This window comes from Lynx rufus, unplaced genomic scaffold (genome assembly GCF_022079265.1).
Source record: "Lynx rufus isolate CCGP_SWC_20201006 ecotype Redwood Valley unplaced genomic scaffold, mLynRuf1.p SCAF_4, whole genome shotgun sequence".
Classification (NCBI taxonomy): Eukaryota; Metazoa; Chordata; class Mammalia; order Carnivora; family Felidae; genus Lynx; species Lynx rufus.
The window spans coordinates 141,843,632-141,854,718 of NW_025814856.1; the positions used below are offsets into that span (position 1 = coordinate 141,843,632).

The 11,087-nt window shown below is 40.0% G+C and overlaps 1 pseudogene; it reads right to left on the reverse strand.

Annotated features, from left to right (window-relative positions):
• Positions 1-1,227: 1,227 nt before the first annotated feature.
• LOC124523462 (gametocyte-specific factor 1-like) lies at positions 1,228-10,416 on the reverse strand (annotated as a pseudogene).
• Between the last annotated feature and the right edge of the window lie 671 nt (positions 10,417-11,087).

Below are 11,087 nucleotides of genomic sequence, written 5' to 3' on the forward strand. Positions count from 1 at the left end.
TCTAGGAGAATTCATTGTTGGATTCAATATAGCAAACATTTGCTGACATAAAAGTGGCTAACAGGAAAAATGACATCCCATAGGAGTGATTAGGACAAAACAAAGAGTAGAAGTCCACAAAATGAGAAATATTTCCTAAATGCTCATCTTTATTAATGAGGTAGTCATGAAAGAAATTAATTTCCCCAATTTTTCTATAAATTGGCTGCTGGTAAAGTAATAGTGATCTTTAGATGGTGTCTGACCTATTAAGGAAGAGGACAGTTAGGTACATATTATTTTGTGTAGATATTTGAGGACTATGAGACATTTACTTGCCATGTAACTTTGCACTGCAATGGAAGAGTGACTTCTGGCCTACATCCCTTCCACCCCACTCCCAGCTAAACTCAGTGAAGGCAAAGTATGTGCTTTGGATACTGTGACATAGCATAATTCTTGGTACAGGGAAGGTGCTCGATAAAAAGCTGAAAAAATGCAGGGGTGCCTGGGTGGCTCAGTCAGTTGAGCATCTGACCTTGTCTCAAGTCACGATCTAGACTTCAGCTCAGGTCACGATCTCACAGCTTGTGAGCTCGAGCCAGCGTTGGGCTCTGTGCTGACAGCTCAGAGCCTGGAGGTTGCTTCAGATTCTTTGTCTCCCTCTTCTCTCTGCTTCTCCCCCTTTTGTGCTTTTTCTCAAAAACAAACACAAACCAAACAAACAAAAAAAACAAAACAAATGCTTTTCTCTTTGTTCATAATTATATGTTTCTTCTTTGTTTTTTTCTCCTCTGTTTGCAACCAAAGAGAGAGGGAAGGGAGGAGGTGGAGAGAGAAGGTGGGAGAGAAGAAAAAAACTCATCTGCCCAGATGTCACAAATGTCACAAATGTCATTGCCTCTTCTTGCCTCAGACTTCCTTTAAGAAGTAAAAAGGATGAAGCCTCAAAATGGTGGTACTGTTTGGGATGTGTCAAATCCAATCTGCTGTGTACTCACAGGTTATAGTACAAAGTCACTAAGATCTTAAGGTAAACTCTTTGAGGCATTAAATTTCCTGTAAGGAAAAAGGAAAGTTTTTTTTGTGATAGATCTTACCTCTGTATTACTAAACTTTGTTTAATATTTGATTCAAGATGGAGCTGTAAAAGTACTCAAAATGATTCAAATTATTATTGCACATTTTTAAGCTTCAATAATTAAAAAAATTTTTTTTTAAAGTCACAGGCAGTTTATCTTTCTATGACTAGATTAGGAGGGGGAAAAATGAAGAACCCACTGGTAGCAGGAAGAAGCAAGAGACTTCTAGGGTCTGGCATTTGATGAGATAGATCTTCAGTTGCCGTACATTTCCATTGTTTTTCCATGGCAGAACATTCAGCAGAGAGAGCACGCATGCCTGAAGCCAGGTTACTCTCATGTTCCACAACGATGTTGTTTGCAGGGTTATTATTGCCACATAGTTGGCTGTGCCCCCAGACAAATGGGGTGCTGGTCTGTTTCCCCCAGATCTTTATCCCAGTCTCCATCCCAAGGAGGACACTGCCATTTGCTCTCAGCCAGAGAGCAAGGTTCCTGGTTTGGTTGACAACATCCTGCTCAATATGACTTTTATCGTCATAGCTGAAGATATGATGACTGATTTCGCCAGATGTACCTGGTGGCGAGCACTGAAGGGACAAGTCAAAATGGTCGAAACCATTTTGCTCTCGACATCAGGATGATTCTTTCTGCACTTGATAAGAGGGTAAGGAATCCTTTAGGCTCTGATCTGGTGGTTTTTATCACAGGGGGATTGTCATAGCTTTTCATGGTCCAGGGAATAGATGTAAATTTCTTCCAGGTTGGAAATGAAGGAGCGGAATCCAAGGGCTGGGTGGAGACACGCTCTGCCTACAGTCAGTCCCTTTCTCCTCACATCCGGGCCCCAGCAACGCTCACTTCCATCCCGAATGTTAGCAGGTGGGGACCTCACTTCCTGTAGCTCTAATAACTTTTTTTTAAAGTTTATTTATTTGATAAAGGAGGTGGATGGACAGAGAGAGGGAGATGGAATTCCAAGCAGGCTCCACACTGTCAGCGTGGAGCCCAATGAAGGACTTGAACCCACAAACTGGGAGGTCATGACCTGAGCTGAAACCAAGAGCTGATGGTGTAACAAACTGAGCCACCCAGGTGCCCTTCATAATTTTGTTAAATAGAATCACTTGTACAGTCTTTTGTATTATGCTGTTCTAAAATCCTTTTTGTTCTTACAAAGTCATTGCTGCTTATGGTGAAATAATACAAAATTACACAGTGGAAAACTAAAAGTCCTCTTCCCTCCTCTCTCTACCAGTGATAACTCCCGGTTACAGTTTCTTCTATGTAATTCCAGAAATTTCCTAGAAATATAAAAGCGAATGTGCGTGTATACTGTTAAAAGACAAACTGAGGCATATTAAAAATTGTAAGAGTTTATTTGAGCAAAAACTGATTCAAATCGGGCAGCGCCAAACCAGAAGTGGTTAGGAGGGCTCCGCAGACAAGGACCAGGGGAAAGACTCATACCGAGAAAAGAAGGGAAGCAACGAAAGGAAATTATTGATTGGCTAAAGCTTTATGCCTATTGGCTGTTTATGACTGGTTGTCCCTAGTGTTTTAATTTTGTGACTTTGAGGCATTTGTAGGTTTAGATTTCGGTTTGCCTCTATAGGCTGCCACCGCAATGGAGCCACATCAGTCTAAGGGCATTTTTGTTTAATTTGACAATATATTTAACATAAATAGGCCTATGGTGTCCACAATGGTCTACAACTTGCTTTTCCCACATGACAATGTACTTGGAGTATCTGTAGTAACCACAATGTGCTTCACTGTACCCTACCTGGCAATTCTTTTCAAATTCTTATTGGTGGACATTTCATTTTCTCAAGATTTTGTCTCCTCTATCAAAAATGTAGTTAGCATTTGTATGTATATGTGTGTGTGTGTGTGTGTGTGTGTGTGTGTGTATGTATTGGCACACTTTTGCCAGGCTGAGGTGGAATTGCTAATTTAAAGGGTATGTGCATTTCCATGTAGACAGACACTGCAGAATTCTCTTCTAACACGTCTGTTTCAACGAAGGAACTCAGCAATAGCGAATGAGACAAAGAAAGTTTTCCTTCCCAACACTGGGCATTGTCAAGTTCTGTCGTTACCAATCATTCATAAACTTGGTTCTTAAATACTGAAATTCATGTTTTTTCATAGTTTGTTAAGGGCATTCTTTTTTCTTGCCAAGACATTTCTTTTTTTTTCTTTTAAAGAGTAAAGCTCGTTTTGTTTCTCATTTATGCCCAGACTCTATTTTAGGAGATTGTTGCCATTTCTGAAAATGAACACAGACTTTTTCAGACATCAACCAATTATAATATGAAACAGGAAACCAAAGACCAGGTTTTAAAAGAACACTTTATTTCTTTTGCCTATTATTTTTCGTGGGGTATTTGGCTTTAATGATCGTTAGTATATTTTAAAAGTACATTAGTCACGAAGAGCTACCAATTCCTCTACCCACTGAATCTCATTGTTTTCATGAGCTATACAGCCATATGAAGTTTTGGCAAATAACTCTTTTGTAAGAAGTATCTTTTAAATAAAATAAGACAGTTTTTCATGGGAAGCCTAACCCCTAGTAGGAAGATACAAGAATAAGCTAATCCCAGTTTAAACTTTAGCAAGTTGTTGAATTTAGGTTAGTCCCTTGCCTTCTCTGACTTTGTTTCCTCAAATGTGAAAAGCCAGTTTTTGAGAAGACTAGAAAAAAATAAACAAAAGTTAGCTAGTGCAGTGCTTGTCATCAGAATGGTAGGTACTTGGAAAGTGATCGTTATTTATCTCAAGGCTTTATATAAGATCCTGAGTTTTCCCTCTATTAGATGATTTAGAGTTTACACTTGGAATCTAAGACTGGCTTTAAAATTTTCATTTTGAGGAGTATTATATTCAATAAGACGTATTTATAATTGTTCTTTACTTAAAAAGGATAAGTAGGTTTGATTTGATTGAAAACAAATTGCCTACTTCTGGCACAGTGAGTTATTATGCCAATATGCAACTATTATCAGAAAAAAATTAATACATCTAGGAGTGTCTGTCTTTTGACTGATGTGCTGTGTTTCTAACTAGACCCTATAAAGTTTTAACACATTGTGTTAATCCAACTTTGTTCACTTACTTGGTTTCCAATTATTTCATCACTACAACACATTTTTAATAACAAACTTCAGAGTAGAAGGTAGCACATACAGTTTTTACTGAAATATATTTCTTCCCCCACACCAACTTGCTAATCCTAAATAATAGATATAAGGACAAGGATGGGCTTGGGTTAATATATAATTATGTAATTTTTGGAGAACATATCATTATGGATTACTTTATTTTTCTCTTAATTGAAGATCAGAGAAAAGATTTCTGGGTTAGTCATTTTATAGAAGTAGAAAAAATCATTAAGATTATAGTATGTAGTATATACATATTTTTGGAAGTTGAGCAGCCAAAGGTATACTTCCTGAATCATATACAAAACTTAAATACTTGAATGGCGAGAGGTTTCAGTGACTAAAGATTTTAGTAATGTCTCATTCCCATTTGATGTTAAGAACTAGCTTTCCTGAAATTGTCAATCACTGCCCGATCACTCTTCATAAATAAGAAGAGCTTCCATTTGTTATTCAATATTTAATTATATGTTTTACACACAACTTCCCATTTATTTATTTATTTATTTATTTTCGCATGAGGAAACAGAGCCTTAGATTAAGTGCTTCTCCATCGTCACATAGGTACAGCTGCAAAGAAGACCCTGGTGACTTTGACTTCCAAGACTGTGCATTCTGCCATTACACAATACTGCTCTCCCCTCAGGTTAGGAGATGAAATAACGGTACGTAGAACTTAGGGCTGCTTCCGATTTCTTCTTTTTACTCCGCAGCACCATCTACCAACTACTGAGAATTTTTCTGAGTGCTCGACCCAGAGCGCAGGTGATCAAGGGGCACTCAGTTTCATCTGTACTCTCAATATGTAACTTTTATGGATTAAATGGGAAACTGGCATTCAAAGAAAGAGGGAGACTGGATGGGCTACCACAAGTTTGCCTCATCCTGACGTTCGTGACACACAGTGACAAACTGTACATTTTCAGCAGCAGGGGCAGGCGCATAACCGTGTCAATCCCAAGGCCTTTTCAACAATTCCATCTCTATGTCCTTGAAGCTTTTGGTTTCAGAGAAGAGAAATGATAACTGGTCACATGCTAGCCCATTATGTCACCAGGAGAAAACCAGTCATTTTATCTTTCAGATAGAACATGAGGTATTAAGATGCTAAAAACAGAATATAAATAATGGCTGGTGTGTGGTTGCTTTAGAAGTTTTATGTCTTTGAGAGATGATTCTCTAAAAATTTGCTTACTTATAAAACTGATTTTCAAGCAATTTTATTTTTCTTCAAGTAACAAATTTAATTTGGTGAGTATTTTGGCAGGGAGAGAAATGGTGGGTGGGAACGTCAGTGATCATATCTTCCTGTGATTGTTTTATGTATTCCCGGTGGATAAGCTGAGCAATTTTTTAAAATGTAGACTCTAATATACTAGTCGTGAAACAACATGGTGTATGAGAGAGACCGAAAGAGAGACAGAGACAGGGATGGAAGGATAGCAGGATGAAGAGAGCAACAGAAGATTAGTCAAGTTCAGGGAAGTATGGGACTTGGTAGGAGGGGGAGTTGAGGCTGGAGAGGTAGATAGCAGTCATATATGAGGGTCTTCTGGGCTATGCTAATGAACCCCAAATTAATCCTTTAGGCAGCATTGAAACGGTCAGATTTGTATTTTACATCTGTGGAGAATGCCTGTGTGGCTCAGTCGGCTGAGCGTCCAACTGAGTGTCCACCTGTTGGAGATCAGGTCACGATTTCAAAGTTCATGACCGGAGCTCCACATGGGGCCCCGTGCTGACAGTGCTGGGGAGCCTGCTTGGGATTCTCTCTCTCTTCCTCTCTCTCAAAATGAATAAATAAACTTAAAAACAAATCCATGGAGAAGGTGAGGTAAGGAGATACGGGCTCTTTGAGCCTAGAGGCAGAGAAACCAGTTGGAAGGCTTTGCTATTATCTAGAGCAGAGACGATGACGTCTTGAACTTCAAGGGAAGTTTTAGGGATGGAGAGAAGAGGATAGAAATAGAAATCAATAGATTGCTGGGGTGTGGGAAGGTTAGGGAAAACAAGGAATCTGTTGTGACACCAGGTTTCTCGCTGGGCTATATGCCATCCACTCCCAAGAAAGGAGCAGGGATGGTGAGCAGTGTGGGGACTCATTTGAGCATGTTGCATCTGAGGTGACTGTGAGGTATCCAGAGAGTTTTGTTGTTGTTGTTGTTTTCATTTTTGTTTTTATTAATTTTTTAATGTTTATTTATTTTTGAGAGAGAGAGAGAGAGAGCAGGGGAGGGGCAGAGAGAGAGGAAGACACAGAATCTAATGCAAGTTCCAGGCTCTGAGCTGTCAGCACAGAATCTGATGTGGGGCTCGAAGCCATGAACTATGAGATCCTGACCTGAGCCGAAGTCGAACGCTTAGCTGACTGAGTCACCCAGGCACCCCTTTATTTTTGTTTTTAAGCCATACAGTTTGGAAGCTCAAGGGAGAAAAGAAGGGCTGTGTCATTAATAAATAATACTAATAGTCGGAGAGATACAGTATGCCTAATATTTTGAGAAGATAGTGTCTGGAGTCAGACTACCTGAGTAATGAAGAACCATCATTTACTGACTGTGTGAGTTTGAGCAAGTTGCATAATTTCTCTGTGCCTTAGTTTCCTCATCTGTTGTGAGAATTAAATGAGTCGATACATGTAAAGCTTTTAGATCAGTGTTGGGCACATAGTAAGTACCATATACCGGTTTGTTGTATTGTTGTTATTTTTAATTCAGCTCTCATTTATTGCACACTTGCTCTGGGCCACACCTATGCTGAGAGCTTAGAGGCAGTTTCTCGCTCACGCTCCATAACACCCTGTGATGGTGATACTGTTGCGATCTAAAGAAACTCAGACCTCAGGAAGGCTGATCGGATTGCCCAAAGCAACCCACGGGAAGTAAAGGGCACAGCCAGGATGCAAACTCAAGCCTGAAGGACAACAGGAGTCCAAGGCCATTAAGGTGATACCTGAAACCATGACAGGGTATAAAGGGAGAGGAGCCAGGAAACACCCACGTTCCTCCAGAGGTGGGAATAGGGGCAGAGAAAAGCAACTGAAGACTTGCTATGCAAAAAGCAGAAGCAGGTTAGCCAAGTCGATTGTAGCCGGAACCCAATAAAGTAAGGATTTACTTTTCAGGCTGCTTTTTTAATTCCTCCTTTTCCTCTACCCCTCACATTGAGATTTTACATTTTACACTTCTGTGCATGAAAAAAAAATTACTAATTAGACACACAAATCTTGACTCCTATACCAGAGGCATCACGTTATCTGATAGACTTAAAGTATGATGGAAGAACTTAAAACTTTGACGCTCTGAGCTGCTGATCTATGTTAGAGCTGAAGAGCTTTCTCCTTCCTTAGGCGGTGGTCATAGGGATTAATAATCCTATCTGCCTCTGTGTCCCAGTTCAGTGTTACTTCCAGGGTCCCCCTAGCCTATTTTCATGGTCTTTGTCTGGAATTCCTGGCATTTGTTCTGTATATATGTTCTAGCTTGCTAGGGCTGCCCTAACAAAGCACTGCAGAGTAGGTGGTTTAAACAACAGAAATTTATTTTACCACAGTTCTTTCTGAAGGATAGAAGTCCGGGTCAAGGAGTCCACAGGATTGGTTTCCTCCAAGGGGCATAAGAGATAGGTCTGTTCCAGGTCTCTCTCCTTGACTTGTAAATGGCCATCCTCTCCCCGTGTCTTCCATCCATCCTTTATGTGTTCAGATTTCCTCTTTGTGAGGATGCTAGTCATATTGGATTAGAAGCCACCCTAGTGATCTCATTTTAACTCGATTACCTCTGCAAGGACCTTGTCTACAAATAAAGTCACATTCCGAGGTACTGGGGTGGGACTTCAGTGTATGAATTTCGAAGGGACATAATATGGCCCACGAAAATATCAATATCCTAATGATGTTTACTTTAATTGTTAAAGACTTTGACTTTGAATCCAGTATGGAAATGCAGTACAAGTAAAAAAAAATTCTCCCCCACCATTTTGTAGTATCAACAAAAGGAAACAAATTTTCATTTTACATCCTCCCAGTCAGATTTTCCTTTTCCAGGCCATAAGATATTTAATAAAGAAGCTTTCTTCCTTGTCTTGATGAGGAATAGAGATTTGCACTCAGTTTTAAAATTAATTTTCACGAGGGGCGCCTGGGTGGCGCAGTCGGTTACGCGTCCGACTTCAGCCAGGTCACGATCTCACGGTCCGTGAGTTCGAGCCCCGCGTCGGGCTCTGGGCTGATGGCTCAGAGCCTGGAGCCTGTTTCCGATTCTGTGTCTCCCTCTCTCTCTGCCCCTCCCCCGTTCATGCTCTGTCTCTCTCTGTCCCAAAAATAAATAAAAAACGTTGAAAAAAAAATAAAAAAAAATTAATTTTCACGAGTGTACCTGCTCATTCAGCCAACTCTGTCTCTTGTGGTCAACATCCTTTAGGGAATGGGAAAACCATAACTACCATGACCAACATTCTGGGCATTAATTGCAGTCACTCTCCCAGGTGCTGTGGAAAGGGGAGTGGATTATAAAGATTCTCTGACCTCAAGATATGTTTAACTTCATGCTATTATTCTTAACCCTTTTTGTATCATAGAGGCTTTGGGAATCTGGTGAAAGCTAGCTTTTCTTCTCAGAGATATTTATATACAACGAAAAACAAAATTATGTATATAGCTGCTTTTGTTGCATTAGATCAAAACACTTTTATAAAGAATTGTGCCTTTTCCATCCTCCTTTACACGCAAAATTAATTTCAGGCAACTTTCTAAAAAAATAGGAAGAAGGAAAGAAAGAAATCCAATGTGCGCAAATAAAATTAAACCATAAAGTTTGTCTTTGCTAAAAAATAAACTTCAATGAGAAGGCATCTCTCCCATGGCTTGAATGAGAAGCTGAAATTACTGAATAGTGTCTGGCGTGATGTCTAGGTACCTTTCTGTAGACTTTCTGCTTTGACGGGAACACAGGCTGAAAAGCTGCGCTCACAATGGCATGTTGTAGCAAACAGAATCAGTTCATGTTCACAAAAGACACAGTGGGCTTATCATAAGAGAACGCCAAGATATTCCAAGATTATCTGACGTGGATAGTGGATTTATGTTGTTTAATTTCCACCGGCTTCACATCACTGAGTTTCGTCTTCAGCAACGGAATGCTGTTGATGTCAGCAGAGGGAAGATTAAGAGTTCATGTTTCAATTTTCAGGTTGTCTGATCAGAAGTACTTTAAAGAGTTGCGGGGTTTCAAGTTGTCAGCATATTTCTGTATCACAGATTTGTAAAAGAGAAGGAGTTCATATTCTGCTTTCATTTCATGAGAAAACATTTTGAAAAGGCAATGACTCAAGGCACCAGCATTAACAAAGTTGATACCTTACCATAGACAAGCAGGGCCAGAGAAAGCAATGGGTGTAGAACTTACTGCATAAAGATTCTTCCTCTAAGCTGTGTCACAAGCACCACAGATGTTCTGTCTATTCACAAAGTGCCCAACGAGTTATATTTGCAGAAGAAACTTCTCAGCATTTCAAAGATATTGATGGATTTGAAATTTCTGAATGGACTTGCTAAATAGCAGTTTATTTTTGAAGGCATCAGCTGGCTGCATAAAGCAGCTTCCAATTCCTCCATTGGATGCCTCAAAACATTATTTTTAAAAAGTCGACCATCATGGAATAATTTCATTTTTTTGGAGGTACTGCTTTAACCTGTCTCCTTTGCCCCAAACCATATACTAACTTGACCATTTTGGGGGTACCCAGATTTTACCACTTTGTTGTTATTTTAAGAGCAGACTGACTCATTAGGGCCCACCCAATTTTGGTAAAGTCTTGCCTTTTCAACCCTAGTCTCCTTTTCTTAGAAAAGATCTACACTTGCAAATTTTTGGAAGAAAAATTATGAGATACTAGTCCTGCATTTTTGGTTTCGCGTTCCTTCCACTGACAAGAAGTCATCCTGCCAAAACAACGTGGGCTGTGGTGTTCTGTCACACGTAGGGGGAAGCAGAGCCAAAAAATATTTGGTATTTCTTCCTTATTATTTTCTTTGACATTTTCTAACTTAAGCCAATCCTGATGTAAACAAAGACAGATGCTCACCATCATAATGGCAGGGCACATATTTTAATTCCTACCAGTGGAAAGCTGTTCTGACATATGCCAACACTGATGAGGATACGGGGCATGTCTACAGGAGCAGCCATAATAGACACAGAAATAACGTATTCACTAAGGTGTTTGGGGGAAAAAATCACATAAAAATTACTGTTGTGTGTGCATTTCTGTCCCAGTGTACGTTCAAACGCACATCCATATGCCTGATTCACAGACCTCCCTCTGATGCCCCCGCCATAGACCCCAGGTTAAGAGTGCTGGCATAAATGAGTGGACCGTATCTTCAACGAAACCCCAAATCCAATGTGAGTCCAATGGTGGGAGAGACCCACTTTCCTGGTAGTCTTAGAAAAGACCTCATAAGTCCCCAAGAAGATAACATTGGAGCTACAACTTGAAGACTGAGCAGCAGTTTATTAGGGTGAGAAGAGGACCAAGATAGAAACTGAAAAGGGAAATGCCATAACCGGGGAAGTTCCGGTAATGCGTGTGGATGACTCTAAGAAGGTAAGGGTTATGTTGGAAATGTTTAGCTATCAAGACAGAGAAAACTACTCAGGCTTGAATTTGAACTCTGCTATTTTTCTACATGACCCTGCATAAGTTTTGTAATCTCCTTTTACCTCCGTCTCCTCGTTTTTGATATGGGGATGGCAGATGAAAGTCGGCATGTGCTGGGACCTTGTATTTGTCCAAATAGGATTTCTTTCAACCCTCCTTGCCACACCAAGTTTATGGAACACCCGATGAAAGGGGATAC